We start from the raw sequence: 21,477 nt of genomic DNA, 5'->3' as shown, positions 1-21,477 counted from the left end.
TTGACTCCCGTCGTTTTTATAGTTGCCGTGATGTCTCCTATCCAACCAGCAGTCGTCCATAGTGACCACATGTTCCTCTGTGTCCACACGACGTTTGCATGGTACACAGGGTTGCACACACCTGTTCACTCGCCTGTCACACACTGTTCATGTGGAACATTAACGTAAGCAGTTGCCGCTTATCTTGACAAAACAATATATGTGGGCGGTATTGCTTCGGGGCCATGAGTGGTATTGAGAAAGCCAGTAATGGTTCATGAATGACGCTTGAGAGAAAAACAGTCACTGACCTTCACATCACCCTGTGGCTCAAGCATCATTCCGTGGCATGTCAAAGTAGGAGTCTTCAATGGTGTCAACGTGAACATATCGAATAAAAGGGTGTGAAAGCGAAGAAAGAGAAGCTAGTAATCTGTTAATCACACATTTTACAATGCCAATCCCACCCATAAAACCCAAAACATTTAATAGAATAATTCCAATTCTCGCAAGCCAAGCTACCCACCCCATCAATCCAAGAGAGTGTAACAGGTTTGCCCATCATTCACTACCAAACCAGTCCACGGGTGTCAGCGATTAGAACAGTTCTCCTGTTTGGTCAGAGATTTCTTTCATCTTGGCTCACGCTTTTTCAATTGTGGTACTAGCGTTGTGTATAGTGATACAACATTCCACGACAGACAAGTTTAACATACCACATACTCCATTCTTTTCTAAGAGTAACATGTCTGAGGTTCTGTAATGCCATCTTACTGACTTGTTGTAATTGAGCATTAATTTCTCCTAGCAATTTTCCAGTCCAATTGGAAAGGACATGCACTTTCCAAGTAAGGGTTTTGGAGTGCAGCTCCAGTTTGAGTAACTAAGGCGCTAGTGGTGAAGACAGATTGCAGCATTAGGGACCTGTAGAATAATAATCTGGACAGCTAGCATGCAAGTGCAGGGCTTGGGCTGGCAGCAAGTCTTTCTTTCTGTGAGGGGTGGTCCCATTGAACAATCGATTTGGACATAAAGGTGGCAGTACAATTCCACATTTAAGACCTGCGTGGTCTACTAAATTCAAGTATGACCGGAATTTCCCATCTGAGCATCCCCAAGACAGCTTCAAGGGAGCACAGTACCGAGTGGATCTGCAATCTTATCTATCAGTATTGTCATGAAACTGCAACGGGGGTTGACTGTAGGCATTCCTATGTTTCATAGGGTAATGTCGCCAAGGGAGGCTGCATCTTTTCGCATTAGTGAGGTTAGTAAAGGAAAATGTTTGATTACAATTTTGAGTATCGTTCATCTCCCACCCTAACCAGGAGAAACTGTTACGTATGCACGTTATCCTGCACCAACCTTTGAAGTACTGCTAGGTGCCACATTTCATCTTCTCGAGGTCCAACTCCAGCTGAGCAGTTTAATACTCACTGACAATGGAAGAGTGGGGAGTTACCCTGGCTACAATGAGAGCAGGTGGTGTCGTGGTTTAGCCTCAGACGGCAACAAAGAACCACGTGCCGCTCGCTCGCGCCTTCCTAATACAGGAAGAATTGGAAGAAAAGGCAAGACTCTTGGGTTGAGACAAAGGCAGTTTAACAGAACAGCAAAGGGAACAGGCAAACAACAACAATAACACGGATAGAGGAATATACGAACACGATTACGGAACCGCCGCTCCCCGCCGCTCACCGACCGGACCCGGGATGCCCCAGCCCGCTCCCAGCGGCGACTTCCTGCCCCCTCCCCCGGCAGCTCAGGGTGGGCATGGCTCACATGGCATGGAATACCAGGAAAAATTAACCCTATCCCCGCCGGAACCAGGACATTATCCACCCCTTATTCCATACCATCTATGCCATGCCCAGCAGGTTCCAATGAATTGCCACCACTTTCCCCTGTCATATATATATATACACATATATATTCATGCAGATATAATGCCCTTAGTTTATGGGCCATCCCTCCAAAGTGTCTGTTGAGTTCTTTTAATCCACGGCTTTGGGCTCCATCTGTTAGAACAGTCTCTCAGGGCAGGTGAGATGCTGGGTGGTGCTGGTCTGTTGCATGCTGTATTTTTCGGAGCTTGTGACTGGTGCACCTGGCGTGGCTCATGCACGCGGTCCGTGGGCTGAAGATGTAGATCTTGAGGAAACTGCTGGGCGCCAGCTGCTGAGGTCAGTTCTTATCCCATCATCCCTGTGCCTTACTCGTAGTACAACTGATAGCAATTAAAGCAATGAGGACATACAGTGACAGTGTTACTTAGCAATTAACAGCACACAATCTGATTCATTGGCTATTCTTGCCCAAGATCAGATCCCCATGAGGTACACATCGGACTTCCCCATCCTTCCACATCACCCACCAAGTGCACCCAGGTCCTTGGGCAAAAGCAATCCCACGGATGGGTTTGCCTTTGCCTGAGGCAGGACTAACCCAGACTGTCTTCCCTAGCATGTTCTTCATGTGCACTACGGGGACTTTATCCCCTTCTACAGTACGTGGAAGTTTTGATTGGGCAGGGCCAGCCCGATTGTTAGATCCCCTGGTGTTAACTAGCCAGGTAGCTTTTGCTAAATGTGTATCCCAGTGTTTGAAAGTCCCGCCACCCATTGCTCTCAGTGTAGTTTTTAACAGTCCATTGTATCGTTCTATCTTCCCAGAGGCTGGTGCGTGATAGGGGATGTGATACACCCACTCGATACCATGCTTTTTGGCCCAGGTGTCTATGAGGCTGTTTCGGAAATGAGTCCCGTTGTCCGACTCAATTCTCTCTGGGGTACCATGTTGCCACAGGACTTGCTTTTCAAGGCCCAGGATAGTGTTCCGGGCAGTGGCATGGGGCACAGGGTATGTTTCCAGCCATCCAGTGGTTGCTTCCACCATTGTGAGCACATAGCGCTTGCCTTGACGGGTTTGTGGCAGTGTGATATAATCAATCTGCCAGGCCTCCCCATATTTGTATTTCAGCCATTGCCCTCCATACCAAAGAGGCTTCAAACGCTTGGCTTGTTTGATCGCAGCGCATGTCTCACATTCATGGATGACCTGTGCAATAGTGTCCATGGTCAAGTCCACCCCTCGGTCACGAGCCCATCTGTATGTCGCATCTCTCCCTTGATGGCCTGAGGAGTCATGGGCTCACTGAGCTATGAATAGTTCACCCTTATGTTGCCAGTCCAGATCCACCTGAGCCACTTCAATCCTAGCGGCCCGATCCACCTGCTGGTTGTTCTGATGTTCCTCCGTGGCCCGATTCTTCAGTACGTGGGCGTCCACATGGCGTACTTTCACAACCAGATTCTCTATCCGGGCAGCAATATCTTGCCATAGGTCAGCAGCCCAGATGGGTTTGCCTCCGCGCTGCCAATTTCCCTGCTTCCACTGCTGTAACCACCCCCACAGAGCATTTGCCACCATCCATGAGTCAGTGTAGAGATAAAGTACTGGCCATTTTTCTCGCTCAGCAATGTCCAAAGCCAGCTGAATAGCCTTCACCTCTGCAAACTGGCTCGATTCACCCTGTCCCTCACTGGCTTCTGCAACCCGTCGTGTAAGACTCCACACAGCAGCCTTCCACTTTCGATGCTTTCCCACAAGACCCCATTTAAAGTAATTCTTCTTCCGGGTTACTTGATACAGAGGGCTTACAATTTGACTGTAATCTGGGATATGCATTCTCCAAAAACCCACAATGTCTAAGAAAGCTTGTGTTTCCTTTTTACTAGTTGGTGGAGACATAGCTGCTATTTTGTTGATCACATCCATTGGAATCTGACGGCGTCCATCTTGCCATTTTATTCCTAAAAACTGGATCTCCTGCGCAGGTCCCTTGACCTTACTTCGTTTTATGGCAAAACCAGCTTTCAGAAGGATTTGTACTATTTTACTGCCTTTCTCAAAAACTTCTTCTGCTGTGTTTCCCCATACAATGATGTCATCAATGTACTGCAGATGTTCTGGAGCTTCACCCTGTTCCAGTGCAGTCTGGATCAGTCCATGGCAAATGGTGGGGCTGTGTTTCCACCCCTGGGGCAGTCGATTCCAGGTGTATTGGACGCCCCTCCAAGTGAAAGCAAACTGTGGCCTGCACTCTGCTGCCAAAGGGATTGAGAAGAATGCATTTGCTATGTCAATCGTGGCATACCACTTGGCTGCCTTGGACTCCAGTTCGTACTGCAGTTCTAGCATGTCCGGCACGGCAGCACTCAGCGGTGGCGTGACTTCATTCAGACCACGATAGTCTACAGTTAGCCTCCACTCTCCATTAGATTTTCGCACCGGCCATATGGGACTGTTAAAGGGGGAGCGAGTCTTGCTGATCACTCCTTGAACCTCTAGTTGACGAATCAGCTCATGGATGGGAATCAGAGAGTCTTGGTTAGTGCGACATTGCCGCCGATGCACCGTTGTGGTAGCAATCGGCACCTGTTGTTCTTCGACCCCCAACAACCCCACAACAGAAGAATCCTCCGAGAGACCAGGCAAGGCACACAACTGTTTAACTTCCTCTGTCTCCAAAGCAGCTATGCCAAAGGCCCAGCGGTACCCTTTTGGGTCCTTAAAATACCCTCTCCTGAGGTAATCTATACCAAGGATGCATGGAGCCTCTGGGCCAGTCACAATGGGATGCTTTTGCCACTCATTCCCAGTTAGGCTCACTTCTGCCTCCAGTACAGTCAACTCTTGGGATCCCCCTGTCACCCCAGAAATACAAATGGGTTCTGCCCCTCTATAGCTTGATGGTATTAAAGTACACTGCGCACCCGTGTCCACTAGAGCCTTATACTCCTGTGGGTCTGATGTGCCAGGCCATCGAATCCACACCGTCCAATAAACCCGGTTGTCCCTTTCCTCCACCTGGCTGGAGGCAGGGCCCCCCTAATACTGGTCATAGTATCCATTACTCACTTCTTGCATAAATGACTTGGAAGTTCCTTCAAGAGGATCAGAAGCAAGATCAGGCCTTCTGCTTTGTCTGGGGAACGGCCCACTGGAAACTGGGGCGGCACTTTTCCTGGAGGGATCCCCTTTTGTGGTTGTCCTTCCTTGCAACTCCTGTACCCGAGTCCGCAGGATGGAAGTAGGTTGTCCATCCCACTTCCTCATGTCCTCTCCGTGGTCCCGCAGGTAGAACCACAGGGTGCCTCGTGGTGTGTACCCTCTGTACTCTCTCTCTTGAGTGGGGAAATGCCTGCTTCTAATAGCTGAGACGCTGGCCCGTGCAGGTGGGGAGTAGGACATATTCTCTTCAAGTTGCTGGACCTTCCGTGACAGTTCCTCCACAGCTGAGACAAGGGGGGAAGAGAGACTTTCTTCATATCTCCGGAGCCGGCCAGCCACCTCATCCACCGTTGGTCCCTCTTCACCTTTCCATTCCATTACTGCCAGTGAGTTGGCATATGATGATGGTGCGCTCCGTACAAACTTCTGCCACATGGGCCTTGTGCACTGCACCTCATCAGGGTCTGTGGGTAAGTCTGCATTGTCAAAGTCATAATAAATCATCTCCCGCACGGCTAATTCTCTCAGGTACTGGATACCTCTTTCCGTGGTAGTCCACTTACTTGGCTGACATACAACATCCTCACTGAAGGGGTACCTCTCCCTCACGCCTAACAGGAGTCGTTTCCAGAGGCTGAGGGCTTGGGTCTTTTTCCCAATTGCCTTGTCAATGCCGCCTTCCCTAGACAGGGATCCCAGCTGCCTGGCCTCCCTACCCTCTAATTCCAGGCTACTGGCCCCGTTATCCCAGCACTGGAGCAGCCAGGTGACAATGTGCTCGCCTGAAAGTCGGCTGAAATCTTTTCGCATATCCCGCAGCTCACTCAAGGATAGGGATCGAGTAATTACCTCTGGTTCTGCCTCTTCCTCCTGCTCTCGTGATGACCCTGGTTCATCATCATCTCTTACTAAGCGAACTGATTTCTTTGTGTACTTCTTCTTCTGTATGGGGGCAACTGATACCGGCACGGGTTGGTTCCCTGGTTCAGTGGCAGTGGCTGCTATGGGGGTTGGAGTAACTGCAGTGGCTGCCACAGGGGTTGGAGTAACTGCAGTGTCCGACGCAGGGGCTGCAGCAGCCGCAGGGGCTGACGCAGGGGCTGCAGCAGCCGCAGGGGCTGCCGGTCTGGTTTCCATCTCTTCCCCTTGAGGGTGCTGCATAATTCTGAGCAGTGCCTGGTAGATACTGGCCAGGGCCCAGCACAGCGCGGTGAGTTGTGCCTCTCTAGAATAGCCACAGCATTTTCCCTTCAAATATTCTACCACTTTATCAGGGTCCTGTAATTGTTCAGGGGTGAAGTCCCAGACCATTGGAGGTGAGTAGTTCTCTAGGTACCTGCCCATGCTCTCCCACATGCCATGCCACCCCTGACTATCCAGCCTCGGAGCAGATCTCTGGGTGGTAGTCTTAAATAGTCGCTTAACCCTAAACAAGACCTGGAACGTATTCAGGAGACATAGCACTAGAAACACGCTGGTTTGAGTATCCCAAGGATATTCAAAATTCTCAAAAGTTGTCATACCTGACCCGAAGGAGAAAAGGGAGGCAAAAGAGCTGGGGAAAGTGCCCCCCGCGTTTCCCCCACAGACTGGGTGTAATTATTAATAAATTCTGAGAGACGGTGTCCAATGTACGGACAGGACAGCAACACCACATAAACACCCCAAAATAGCCGTCTGAACAGTGATGTTATCATATCATAAAGAGATATCGCACAGGACAGCAGAATGATAATCCTCATCCCTCTTCCAGACACGGTGAACAGCATTGCAGGGAGTACATAAGCCATATAGGAATTTATGTAACACAGCCATGAGAACAAACCAAGCAACATGATGACCAGTGACTATTTACCTAATAAAATAAATGCATACAAAAAAAACCCCAAAACCGTTTTTCCACGTTCTAGTTGGATTCTGTCGTTATCTCAACCCTCCGAGCCCCACCTTGGGCGCCAAAAAGGACTGTTGTGGTTTGGCCTCAGACGGCAACAAAGAGCCACGTGCCGCTCGCTCGCGCCTTCGGCAAACAACAACAACAACACGGGTAGGGGAATATACGAACACGATTACGGAACCGCCGCTCCCCGCCGCTCACCGACCGGACCCGGGACGCCCCAGCCCGCTCCCAGCGGCGACTTCCTGCCCCCTCCCCCGGCAGCTCAGGGTGGGCATGGCTCACATGGCATGGAATACCAGGAAAAATTAACCCTATCCCCGCCGGAACCAGGACAGGTGGAAAATGGAGTGAAGTTAAATTCAGAGAGAGACTATTCCCACATTGTTTTGTTAAAGTTTGGTATCTGGGAGCTGACAGTCTCTGGGAGGTAGATACACCATGGGATAGTAAAACTGAATGCAGCTGCGGCTTCTTAATAGTCTGGAAGGGGGCTAAAGAGGGGATCAAAAGGGTAGGAGAAACAGGTACAATTCCTTCTGACCTCATCAAAATTATTAGATCCTGCCACACCTCGAGTCCGGTTTCTTTCTTTTATATAGAACCCTGGCCAAGCTTCAGGATCATCCCGGGGCATGGTCAGGTTCCAAGAAGGTTCAGTCAGTGGACAAACGCTTTGCCAAAATCATGTCCTGCCAGGTTCCAAATATTTTCCTCACTAGGGTGCCAGGTAGTATTGACTCCCTCAGGAAGAGGCAAGGGTCACCATTCTAGGCAGCATGTTTGATTAGCTTCATCATGGCACCAAATTTCATCTTGATAGTCTGGAGCTGACAGAATGCCTTGAGTAAAATTTAAAAGGAACTTACTATCTATGGGGGTAGTGAAGAATCTTATTCTTTGTTCTGAGGACTGGGGTAGGGCAATACATAATCCTTGGTCACTATGATTCCATATTCTGGTGAACCCTTGAATTAATTCCCACGCGAGGTTCCGATTACTCTCGCTTCTGGTCCCATGGACCAGGACATGGCACAATATGAACAACATATATATCTGTATAGGTAGAGGCAACACCCCCATACTTCCAGTTAACAGAACACATAGGCTAAGGCCTGAGTAGAATGCTTGCATCAGTACTCTGGGTCTTCAGTCCTCCTGTAGTGACACATGACCTGTGGAAAGAAAAGACAAGAAAGGCTGCTCAGTTCATACTAATGAACCAACATCAAAAAGATGGAATAATCCATCACATGCTGATTTTATGTGTTTTTCCATGGGCATCTTTTGCTTACCAAGTATTGATATTTGTTGGGGTCTCTAGCACTAGAGGTGCATTTCCCACTGTAGGAAGGTCTACTAGAAAGGCTGTCCCAGGAAGTGAGACACCGCAAAGGAGTCAGTGTAGACATATACAGGAGTGTCTGTGGCATTTACTCGGTCAAAAACACTCCATGCTGCTATGAGCTCTCCTACCTGGGCATTCCCTTCTCGTTCTGTAATTATCTGCTATCTGTTTTCCACATGTACTGCTACGGCTTGGTATTTCCATACTTTTCCTTCTCTTTTTGATGAAGCGACAGTAAACCAAACATTTTTCAGTTGCTCGTCAAAGGTAGGAGCAACCTGAATTACTGGGGGTGGGGGTGTAGAATCATCTGGGGTAGCAGTGTCTTCTTGTACTGGGAGCATTTTGGGGGCCCCTTCAGTGACTTGGAAAACTGTACAGTAATGTTCAATTTGGGCATACCATTTGCACACAGTCCCGCGTTGGGCTACTCCTTCCAGAGATAGAGTACCAGAAAGCATAGGCCTGATGATCTTAGAAGGCCCTCTTAAAATGATTGGTGGCAAATGCTTCTTTCTGCCTCTTGGAGCACCATACTTACTACAGAGCCCCTTTTCGCAGATTGAATACCGCTTTTCGGCGTCTTTGATACTATGAGAGTAAAACCCTATAGGCCTCACAGGGCCATCCGGTCCATGCTGCCACATATGCACTGACAGTCCTGAGTTTGCAAATCCCCATTCAACCTGCACAGGATCTGTGGGATGGATGGGTCCCAACGCCTGGTGAGTAGTAGCTTCATAGATCAGTAATTGTAAGGCTTCATCATGTATGGGTGCCCAGTCCCATCTCACCCCTTTCCGTAGCAGATCATAAAGAGGGCGTGCAATTATTGAAATGTCAGGTATGTGTTTCCTCCAGAACACTAACAAGCCTAAAGCATGTTGCTGCTCCTTTTTATTATCTGGAGTCTTTATCTGATCTAGACTTGTAATTGTCTCGGGGGGAATACACACCATCCCTCCATTCCACCAGATCCCTAAGAATTTTACTGCGTAAGTGGGGGGTTGCCTTTTTTCAGCAGGAATCTGGAGTCCTAAAACCTGTAGGTGCTCAATAATTCTGTCATGGGTTATTTGTACTGTGGGTATTTGCTCCCCCGCTATCAGGACATCATCAGTATACTGTTACATTTTGACTCCTTCCTCCAAGGGAATTTGTACTAATTCTTGTGCTAGTGCACGGTGAGCTAGAGTGGGAGAATGCTTATAGCCTTACGGTAATCGCATAAAAATATATTGCTGCCCCTCCCAAGTGAACGCAAAGCATTCAGGATCTCCTTCCTATAGCAGGACCATGAAAAACGTACCTTTAACATCAATGGTGGCAAGTATTTGGTGGGCCTGTTCTTGGATTGTGGAAATTAACTCAGCTATGTTAGGCACAGACGCTGTCAAAGGTCCTGTGTTAGCATTTAGCCTACGGTAATCTACGGTCAGCCTCCATTTCCCATTTGGTTTGTGCACTAGCCACACTGGAGAAGTGTAGCGTGAGGGGGCAGGCACTAAAATTCCTTGTTCCTTTAGGTCAGCCAGCAGGGGAGCAATCCCCTCTCATGTCTCTAATGGCAGGGGATAAGGTTTTGCATTGGTTACCTGAGGGGGGGTAGGAGGGGAGCAGTCTGTAATAACCTTATTGTCAGAGGCGCAAGGCCAAAATACAATTCTTGTCAGCCAAGAATAATTGCTTGCAGGTGGGGGTCACCCCACATTGCTCCGCATTGTCTGATTTTAAGACAGATATTTGCGCTCCTGTGTCAACCAAAAATGTGATAGGGATGGATCGGGGGCCTACAGAGCAAGCAATCAAAAGATCCCCATGAGAATTTCCGGTGAGCCTTCTAAAACACATCCACCCTTCACCGCTCAGCTCACTTAAAAGGGGCTAGGGAGGGAGTTTCCCGATTCTTTAACATCTACCAGGCCTAATGGGGGGTTGTAGGAACGGCTCTTTTGTATTTTGGCCGTTTTCCCTTTCAACTTAGGTCTCCTTTCCAGTTGGTGACTAGCACCTCTAACATTTCAGTGGATTGCTTGTCCATCAGGGCCTTAGGAATTCCTTTCTGTAACCCCTCAATCCACAGATTCTTTTCTCTTGATGTTCCTCACTCATAAGAGGGCATCCCCTGCTTTTCTCTGGTGGGGCCATCCTACACCTTTTTGGGTGCTTTCAACTCTGCACGTCTTACTGCTTTGGCTTCCGTTTGGGAACCAGTAGTGGTAACGGGGCCATATAAGCGCCCTTAGTTAATCAACTCTTGTGCTGCCTCTTCCCAAATCCACACCTTCCTCTCAAAGCATCTCCTGCTTGGTGTGACTACTTCCTCCAGAGCAGAAACCACTCGTTCTGAGGCAGTATAGATCTAATTTGCCCCTGCAACTGAACAGTCATTGTCTTTAGTGAATCCAGAAGTCCCCGTATTAGACGGGTCACCTGTTCGGGATCTACAGGGAGGATCATAAGGGATCCCTGTGCAGGCATACGTTCCCAGTCATACATTTTCTGCAGGCAAGCTGCTTTCTGCACGCTTTCTACCAATTGGTCAGCATTTCCTAGGATAGCTACGGGGTCACCTCATTGTGTGGGGTCTAATCCTCCTGCCCAATAGGCAGCTCTCTGGGTAAGTGACGATGCTGCTTGGTTGTTGGCAGTGGTTAGGCACACAGTGGGCCCCCAATATCCTCCCGCTTCCTTTTTGCTCAGTAGTATTTCGTCCCCACCTGAGAGCGAGACTCTCCACGCATATTCTGTCTTGGACTCCTTTGCCATCCAGCCGAAGTCCTTTCTCAGCTTAGCTAACTCTAGGACGCAAAAGGGAACTTCTTTTGTGGTGATTTAGGGGGTGTAATTGTCTCCTCCATCATATGTATATTCTGTCTTAATGAGGGGTTGAAGGGGTACTTCCAAATTATTTAGTTCGGACCACGACTCCTCTAATTCCATCTTGGGGTAGAGTGGCTGTGCGTGGGGATTAATTCCCTTCTGTGCTAAATCATTGCATACGCTAGCTGGATCATCATGATGATCGGCAAGGAGTCGTTCATTAAGAGTGTGCCCCAGGAGACACAATTGAGAGCACTCTTCTAATTTTCCCTGAAGGGTATTAACTAAGTCCTGCAAGGATCGCATAATTTGACTCTCTGCCAACTGTTGCTGTTCCGTCTGTTCTATGGTTGCCACCAAGGAAGCTCCAAGCACGGTGCCTATAACAGACTTTCCTTTTCCTGGCCGAACTCTGGATTGGGCTTGAAGGGCTTTCATTCCGTCGGTTACATACTGTAAATTTTGCCAATTTTTCTGCACCCATTCCAAACCAGGTGGGGACATTTTTGCAGCATGTTTCTCCAGAAATGTAAGTAATACATTGGAATCAGGGATTTTTACTCCCTGACTCAGCCATTTTCCCCGCTCTGCACGGCAGTGCAATAAAGCTTTAGTTCTACTACAGAGTAATCTTCAATTAGTTACAAGTTATCACTGATTCTGTGGTCTCAGGAGGCACCTTATTTCTCTTTTCCTGACCGTGACTATCACGGGAGCGTAAAGCAGAGTTTTTCCAACACCAGTACTCTTGGACTGACATGATCCTGTCCGTGACACCAAGTAATGTTAAGGTTAGGTTCGTATCGTGATCACCATCGGTCAAGAATGTGGCACAAATGAGGCCAGATATCGGTTGGGAAAACTCAAAGCTTTATTTGTAAAGAGGTAGAGTAATACTGGAGGAAAACAGGAAAGAATGGAAGTCAGCAAAGAACTTTAACACAAAGGATACCAGGGATCCAGTGACATCTTGCAGGTGCCAGCTGATCTTCTCTCAGTGGAGGAATTCCACGTTGGGTTTGACTCCCGTCGTTTTTATAGTTGCCGTGATGTCTCCTATCCAACCGACAGTTGTTCATAGTGACCACATGTTCCTCTGTGTCCACACGACGTTCGCACGGTACACAGGGTTACACCCGCCTGTTCACTCGCCTGTCACACTCTGCTCGTGTGGAACCTTACATAAGCAGTTGCCACTTATCTTGACAAAACAGGATACATGGGTGGTATTGCTTCGGGGCCATGAGTGGTATTGAGAAAGTCAGTAGCAGTTAATGAATGATGCTTGAGAAAAACAGTCATCAACCTTCACAGCATCCACTTACAAACTGATCACGTCTCAGCTGGCTGAATTATCCTCTCCTTCGTCACGTTCCTTTCCTTAGCAGAAAGAAGTCTGCATAAAGTTCCTTGCTAATCTAAACAACATGGCACTGCTAAACACTCAGAAGCCAGTAAGTGCCAAAACATGCAGCAAAAGTGTTGCATACATATTACAGCCCAGGTTATATGGTGTCACGCAGTGAGTACATAGGGTCCTCAATCAAAAATTCAACAATGACTCTTCATACAACTTGAAGAAAGCAAAATGAGTACTCCTCCATATGGAGACCTCTCAGATACGCAGCTGATTACTGAGTGTGCCCTGTCCCACGTGGCTGGTCGGAGGTTGTGACATCCTTCCTGTGGGAGCACCCCAACCAAACGCATTCAGCTACGAGACATGTACGTGAACAGTGCAGGCTGTTGAAGGGATGGCATCCTGCCGTATCGCGTCCCATTCGCTGCACTCCGATCTGGGCAGTGTCTCACGGTGAGAGACACAGGCTGCGGAAACGTTGAGGAAGTCCTGCTCAATGGTCTGCATTGATAACCAAACACTTCGTCAACAGCAGTGACATTCAGGAGCGCCGTGTTCCTATCAAGATTAGTTTCTGCACTCTGGTGGAACCTCAACACAGATGAGTCATCAGCAGGGGACTCTGCATCTGGAAAACGGGAGGATGGCGATAAGGCTACAGCATACCCCGATGTCACTCCTTTTCCTGTTAGCCCACCAACAAAACAGCCTGCAATGCTAAGAAACTCAAACCAGGGATGTGCAAGGCAGCTGTGCTCAAAATCACTGTGTTGCACACCAGTAACACTAAACAGATCACTTGCACGTCTTCTTGTTAGGTGGGGGGAAGGCACAAGTGGGTCAAATCAGTCTGCTTAGAAGTATCTCAAAGTAAAATCACGTTACACTTATGTAAGACCTTGTGCTGAGTTTTGTAACATGGATTTTTTATTACAAATAATAAACCTTTTGAGACCTGCTACTGTCGAGTAACCAGAGTATTTCCTTCCTAACCTGAGATGAGTCACCGCTTCCCCTCATGTCTCACAACACTTATTCGGTCGAGATCAGCAGCATCCTCAGTATGCACACACCATAACTTCATTTTTTTGGAACTTGATTTGACCACCATGGAAGTCAAGGGGAGGAATGAAAGGGAAAGACTTTGCACCTGTCTCATTTAGGGCCTGTGTTAAACTCCTGGTTTCATTTCACCCATGGAGGACTGCTCCTCCACTGGTCTGAATAGAAAAAGAAGTGTAATCTATTTTTAACAATGAGAAATCAGGTGATGTTTGAAGATTTCAGTCACTTCAAGGAACATGTCTATGGTCTTACTGACAAGCAGAATTAGCACTCATCAGCTACATGTGCATAGAGACTAAATCAGTTGCTGAGGGAAATAACTTAGTAACGGTAAAGAGTTCATTTTAAATAATCGTTGACATTAGGTGATGCTCCTCTTACTGGTAGATTTCTCCATTAATATTAGTATGGCTTCTTCCTGTGAAGAACCCATTTAGGCAGAAAGCAAAGGCATGAAATGTTTGCACATCAAGAATAATGATTAGAAGACACAATTTGATGGTTCCCAAAGGTAAATCCACACAAAAGCCTCTGAAGTCAATAGCAAAAGTTGTGTTAGACGTCTCTTACCACAGAAAGAAGTCAAGCACAAAACAGTGCTAGAAGCAGGGAGAAAGAGCAGATGAGAGCAGATTTATGTCTCCAGGTTGGTGATAAACAAATAAAACAAATAAAGAAGTAGAACTGAGAAAGCCCATCCTCTTCTCCTAGTGCTATAGAATGTTAGGAATGTCTATGTTTGGGAATGTTACCAAATGTAGAAAGGAACAAACTCTCCAAATATCTGATGGCTCAAATTGATTTCCGGATGCCTCTTTGAACAGTCCTGATGCGGAACGCAGTGAGGAAATATTGTGAAAACCAGGTTCTTCCGCACAAATTCCATGTTTGCTATCCAGAAATACTTCAAGGGCACCCCGCCAGCAGCAACGGCTTTTAAAAGCACCTCTTTTCCGTGATGTCTCACTGTAGGAAAGCAAAGAGATCTTTAATAAACATTCTGCTTGGCTGTGGAGTAAGCACACTCAGACTCTCTCTGCTCAACAGATACGCACACTGTGTGAGCAGAGAGCTTTGAAGCTTGAACAAAGAACTATTTGCCCCTAGCAGTTAGCTACAGCATTAGCCAGTAATCTGTGTCCTTCAGCTATACTAGGGTATAGATTTGGGTTTGGTCTATTTAGTTTGGCCATTCTGCACCTGCCATCTCCACTTTTTCCATCTGGAAGTCCCAAAGAGCTGCACCAGCATTTATCTGCCAGCATCTTTCACAAGGGTTCAGTCTCTCAGATGTTGTAGAGCAGGCCTGGTAAGTATGGAGGTATTTTAGCTCAAACAGGATAATTGGAAATTGGATTTTTTTTCCCAGCATGCCATTTGAGACAGTTTGGGTTTTCCAGCCTGGAGAAGAGAAGGCTCTGGGGTGACCTTATAACCCCTTCCAGTACCTAAAAGAGGCCTGCAGGAAAGATGGGGAGGGACTCTTGACAGGGAGTGGAGCGATAGGACGAGGGGAAACGGTTTTAAATTGAAAAAGGGTACTTAGATTAGCTATTAGGAAGTGTCATGGTTTCAGCCAGTGTAGCCAATGACAAGACAACAGATGCTTTCTTCCACCTTTCGCTGCAAGGAGAGAAAGATGAGGTGGAAAGAGACTTATGAGTTTAGAAAAAAAATAAACTATTTTAATGAAATATTAATAACAAAATAAAAAAGGAAATAATGAAGTAGATGAAATATAAATAAATATATACAAAACTGGATCAAGTTCCTAAGAAGATGTCACTGGCAGGCACTGGTGAAGTTCCAGACTGGACTCAGTGACAAATGGGAATTGGAACACACTGACCGGGATCAAAAGTCAGATGTGCTGATGGGGTCCTCCTCAGACATCAGTCAATGAAGAAAGAGGGCCACCGAAGAAGCAGTCCACTGAAGAAGAGCCCTCAGAGAAGAACCAACAAAGAAGAGCCCATGGAGAAGAGCCAAACACAACGAGCCCTCATTGAAGAACCCAGTGGAGAAGAGCCAACCTGACCCCTTTGGTCTCTCAGCTTTTATACAGTACATGGCAGATTGGGTGGAACACCTGACCTGTCTGCTCCTCCCACAGATGCAACCCCTCCATGGGGTAAAGCACCCAGTCAGCTGACCCTGGCTGCCACAGCAACAAGGATAGGCAAGAGCCTCTCACTGAGCAGAAAGTTGTCTCTGCTCCACCTCAAGCCAGGACAGGAAGAAAGGTAGGTTGTAAAGTACCTCATGGAAAATTTTCCTACCAAGAGATTTTCTTTGCATAGGGGTGGTGGGACCAGAGATCCTTCCAGCATTTTATACAACACCTCTGCTCCAGGACAAAGGTGGAGTGAGAGAAGAAATGCAGAAATATCACCAGAGAAGAGATAAGGAGGAGCTTTTGACACTGTTTCCCACAGCATTCTCCTGGAGAAACTGGCTGCTCATGGCCTGGACAGGTGTACTCTTCACTGGGTAAAAAACTGGCTGGATGGCCGTGCCCAGAGAGTGGTGGTGAATAGAGTTAAGTCCAATTGGTGTCCGGTCACAAGTGGTGTCCCCCAGGGCTCGGTGCTGGGGCCGGTTCTCTTTAATATCTTTATCAATGATCTGGATGAAGGGATCGAATGCATGCTCAGTAAGTTCGCAGATGACACTAAGCTGGGCGGGCGTGTTGATCTGCTGGAGGGTAGGTTGGCTCTGCAGAGGGATCTGGACAGGCTGGACCGATTGGCTGAGACCAATGGTATGAGGTTCAACAAGGCCAAATGTCCTGCACTTGGGTCACAACAACCCCATGCAGCGCTACAGGATTGGGGCAGAGTGGCTGGAAAGCAGCCTGACAGAAAAGGACTTGGGAGTGTTGGTTGACAGCCGGCTGAATATGAGCCAGCAGTGTGCCCAGGTGGCCAAGAAGGCCAACAGCATCCTAGCCTGTATCAGGAACAGTGTGGTGAGCCGGACTAGGGAAGTGATCATCCCCCTGTACTCGGCACTGGTGAGGCCCCACCTCGAGTACTGCATTCAGTTTTGGGCCCCTCGCTACAAGAGGGACATTGAGGTGTTGGAGCGTGTCCAGAGAAGGGCTACAAAGCTGGTGAGGGGCCTGGAGGACAAACCTTATGAAGAACGACTGAGGGAGCTGGGGTTGTTTAGCCTGGAGAAGAGGAGGCTGAGGGGAGACCTTATCACCCTCTACAACTACCTGAAAGGAGGTGGTAGAGAGGTGGGGGCTGACCTCTTCTCCCTGGTGACAAGTGATAGGACAAGGGGAAACGGGTTCAAGTTACGTCAGGGGAGGTTTAGATTGGATATTAGGAAACATTTTTTCACTGAAAGGGTTATTAAACATTGGAATAGGCTGCCCAGGGAGGTGGTGGATTCACCATCCCTGGAGGTGTTTAAAAAAAGGGTAGATGGGGCACTGAGGGACATGGTTTAGAAGTGGCTCTTGTCAGGGTAGGCTAAAGGTTGGACTCGATGATCTTAAAGGTCCCTTCCAACCTCAACAATTCTATGATTCTATGATTCTACTTGGGAAGATGTAGGTGTTGACAAGAGGCATGTGCTCAAATGTCACCTCTTTGCATATACCCTGTGCCCTCGCATTCTCCTCAAATGCCATGGTTACGGTACCAGGAGGGCTTTCGTGGGGAAGTGTCATCTTCTAAGCTGAACCCTATCAGCACGAGCTCTGAGAGAAAGTACAGTGACGGTTGGGTTGAGCTGGTTTTTGAGCCCAGGTCACGCATCTGTAGAAACTGCAATGCTGTTAACCCATGCTTTTTTCCTGTCTCTCCAGAATGTTCCACACATATGTGGGAGGGGTGCATTTCTGGCAAGAAATCTGCTCTTCATGGCCTTCAAGAAAAGAAAAAAGGTGGATAAAACGAGAGAGAAAAAGAAAACCAAAGACCCCTGCAAAGGAGTCAGTCCCTCCTCACAGGGCAAGGGCTCCAGCCCCACCATCCGGGTGTCCTCCCCTCAGCCCCTCCAGTTTGTCAACATCTCTCCTGTCCAGGCCCCAGATGGGATAGAGTGCCCACGGGGTCTGCCTTGGGGTGACAGCAGTCCTGTCCAGCACGGTGCCCCTGCACAGAGTGCCATGGGGCTGGCCCTTAGGACGGGCAGGCTCCCTGCTGGGACAGGACCTATGGGTCTGGCCCGTGAGTTCAGGGAAAGTGATCTGAGCAGGGAACGGTTTTCCTTGGGATGGCTGTTGATGTCTTTATCTTGTATGAGAGCCCAAAGCTCTCATACAAACACAGGGTCCAGTGTCTCCTGCTAGTTTTAGCCCTGCTTTCAGCAGGTGGTGGCAGGAGGTGACCTCTAATGACCCTTGCTGTGTGCATTTTTCAACCATTCCTTTGAAAACTTATAGCACTGAAAGGGGGAAAAGGAGGACAAGAGGCAGGTGAGGTGAGAAAAGCAAACTGGTGATACTGAAAAACAAAAGACTAAACGTCAGAAGGAACCTCCAGAAACTCATGAAAACCAGTCACCCAAAAATGAATTGATTGGAGCTAGGTCTGAGCGCTACCTCTCTTTGATAGAAATCCCTAGACCTTGCGTGTCAAGGGATTTATCAATTGCTGCTTCAAAACTGTCATAACTCAGGGAGGATGCTGAAAATATGACAGCACCTCTTTTCCAAGGGAACAGAAGTCTTTTGCGCCCCTGACTCCAGTTAAAGGAAGCAAACTAAGAGAAAGCTGATACATTGAAAAACCTTCATCTTGACATTTCAAACATAAATACTGAAAAGAGAGGTGCAGTAGTAGGCATGATCGAATGCATTTTGCATTTCAGGAGAGCAAGTCAAAAATGATAAGGTACAGAATTTCTTCCACATCACAGTATGAATTCATCTCAAGAGTAACAAGTGTACTTCAATAACAATTTATTCAGCTAGAGTTTTCGTACAGTCTGCTTTTGAATTCCTTCCGTTGACGTGACATGACTGACACAGCTATAACTTAAGAGTTACAAGTTCATTCTCATGGTTTGGAATAAGGAAAGATATTCACGTATTTCTTTTTCACACGTATACCCCATTTTCTGTGACGTTAGCCCAAATAATCAAGATGCTTCTATAATTTTGTTATCTTGCTGTTATGTCCCAGTCCGACTACACTGGGCCCGGGAGAGGTTCACAATGATTCCAAGCGTGAGATTAAGACACAAACAAGGTCAGATGCCACTCGCTGCAGGTTTATTGTTATTTCCCAGCAATAGCCACTGAGACAAGTGATAGAGTAAAGGTGTCAGTAGAGGAAAGGCAGAAAGGAGAAGCAGTATTACGGAGCATAACAAGAGTATAGTCACAACTACAGGCCTGACAGCACCTCGGCGGTCCTCCGGAATTTCAGCAGCATCCCGTTGACCTATGGTTGATGGTGGTGGGGGGTCCCAATTCCCAAATTGTGGTGGGTCACCACACCAGTTATAGTCCAGGTAGTCCAGGTCAGTCTGTAGCTTGACCAATCAGCGTGACGGTGGCCTTTGCCCAGCTAATTGTCCTTTGATACGGTCGCCGTATAAGCTTTTCCTACCCCCTGCTGCTTGGGCAGTGCTTGGCTCAGCACAGTCATTGCGCCTCAGCAAGCCTGGAGTTAATGGGACCCCCCAGGGTGGGCAGGGTCTGGCCACTCTGATAACCAAAGGCCTACATCCTTTTCAGCTGATGGCAGTCTTGGGTGGTGACTGGTAATGGTCTGCAGAAGGTGCTAAATAGATACAAGCAAGCTTCTTATTGCCCCGCAAGCCTGCTGTTGATTCTCAGAAGCTTAAGCAAGCTTTGAGGCAATTATTTTAAAGTTCCAGTCTCTCACACTTGCCACCTGAATTTTGCAGTGTGGAGGGCCCTGAACACTGTCAACATCTGAAAAAGCTGTGTGCTAAGCGCTGCAGAAATCATATCATGGATGATAATTTTGATAATAACATTAAAAACGTCAATCAAACCCTGAGATATCCTTGGGAGCTTGTGTTTTGAGGCTGTTGCTGCATTCTGTGGTTACTGGAAATGCCTCCTGCCCTTGGAGAGGATAGAGAAGAAAAGCAGGCTAAGGATCTGGTTTCTAAGACAACTTGGCACAACTAATAACATGCAGAAAAGTCCCTTCAGCATAGTGTGAAGCCCGCTAAGAAATGTGCACACGCTCGCACACGCTCACACACACACAAGCGCACACACAGCTGATACTTGTGAGCGTAACCCGTGAGATGTTCTGTACACTCCTATCCCATTGCCTCCCTTTAAGGAAAATGCTGTACACATTCAGGACTGTGCTTTAGGTCATTCAACTTCCCCTGTCACTCATACTTCTCTTTTGATAATGTAAATTTTAATTGGTTTTATCTTAAATGATAAATGATTTTGTAGGTGGGGAAAACTTGAATAAAAGAGTGAGTGGCACTGGGAAACTGAGAGGCAATCACATCAGGAATTAGAAAAAGGTACCACATGACACAAAAGGCCAGTAGAGAAAGAGGTGAACTGATTTCCAGCTGTGCTGCTTTAGAACATACTCCCACTGAGACACAGGTATATAAATGAATCGCTTTAGATAAAGCATATGCTATCATTGCACTAAGTAGGAAGGAGAGTCAATAAAGCAGGAAACTAAATGGGATGCAAGGAGGAAAGTAGATAAAGAGAAACTGAGACTGGGCCTCACAGATGTGTTCTCATCAGACCTCTCCAAATAACAATAAAAAAGTGCTATTTTTCAATTATTCGTTTTCATAAAATTATTCTATTTCCATGACTCTATAGCCTTCCATTGTTACACTGCAAGTCTTTGACAAAGGTACCACTGTCCTAAATAAGTAATTTTTTAAGGCTCCCAGCTGATGGTGGTGCAATTCCTAGGATTGTCTGGCTTTTTAAGCTAGAGTCACAAATATAATTATCAGCATAAGGACTGTGCAGCTTGCAGCTCTGTTTGGGTTCACAGTAGAATTTGGTGCTAGCTTCATGACCTCAGTCAGTTTCAGGGCCACTCAGCTGGCAGTTACTGCCGGTTCAACTTTTAGAAACAAAAGTAACAGTAAACCGACAAAGCCAGATGATGATCAAGGTGAAGTCCAAGATGCCCCGATTATCATTTCTCTGATTGAAACCAATACATCCATTATAGATATTCCCATTGGCAAACACCAAAATGTGATGCTGTCTCAACAATATGACCATGTGAAGCAGGAAAAAAGAGCAGTTTTTCATTCAAGAGCTCTGCCTCTCTCTGTACATCTATCAGATTTATATTTGCCAACATTAGCAACAACAGAAACTGGGTTTTGTTCCATCTTGTGCTTCTTTGGGACTGGGTAAAGAGAATTCTGCCAGAGAGATTCTGCTGACAGCAAACAGCCTGAGAACACGTGACACACCAGCACATGAAAAGAAGAACGCCAGCCCGTGCTGGGGTGCATCCTCCAGTGATGTCATTTATGGTTACCACAGTAATCACAGAATCTTCAGAGTTGGAAGGGACCTCTAGAGATCATCTAGTCCAACTCCCCTGCTAGAGCAGGATTGCCCAGAGCACATTACTCAGGACTGCATCCAGGCGGGTCTTGAAAGTCTTCAGAGAAGGGGACTCCACAACCTCCCTGGGCAGCCTGTTCCAGCGCTCTCTCACCCTCACTGTGTGAGGTGAAGAAAAAAAAGAAGTTTTTCCGTGTATTTGAACGGAACTTCCTATGTTCCAACTTGTGCCCATTGCCCCTCGTCCTGTCACTGGGAACCATTGAAAAGAGTCTGGCACCATCCTCCTTCAACCCACCCTTTAGATACTTTTATGCCATAATAAGTCTCCCCTCAGCCTCTTCTTCTCCAGGCTAAAGAATCCCAGCTCTTTCAGCCTTTCCTCATAAGGGAGATGCTCCAGTCCCTCAATCATCTTAGTTGCCCTTCGCTGGACTCGCTCCAGTAGTTCCCTGTCCCTCTTGAACTGGGGAGCCCAAAACTGGACA

The sequence above is a fragment of the Chroicocephalus ridibundus genome, chromosome Z (assembly GCF_963924245.1).
Source record: "Chroicocephalus ridibundus chromosome Z, bChrRid1.1, whole genome shotgun sequence".
In the NCBI taxonomy this organism is placed as follows: Eukaryota; Metazoa; Chordata; class Aves; order Charadriiformes; family Laridae; genus Chroicocephalus; species Chroicocephalus ridibundus.
Note: the sequence above shows the minus strand (reverse complement) of the source record.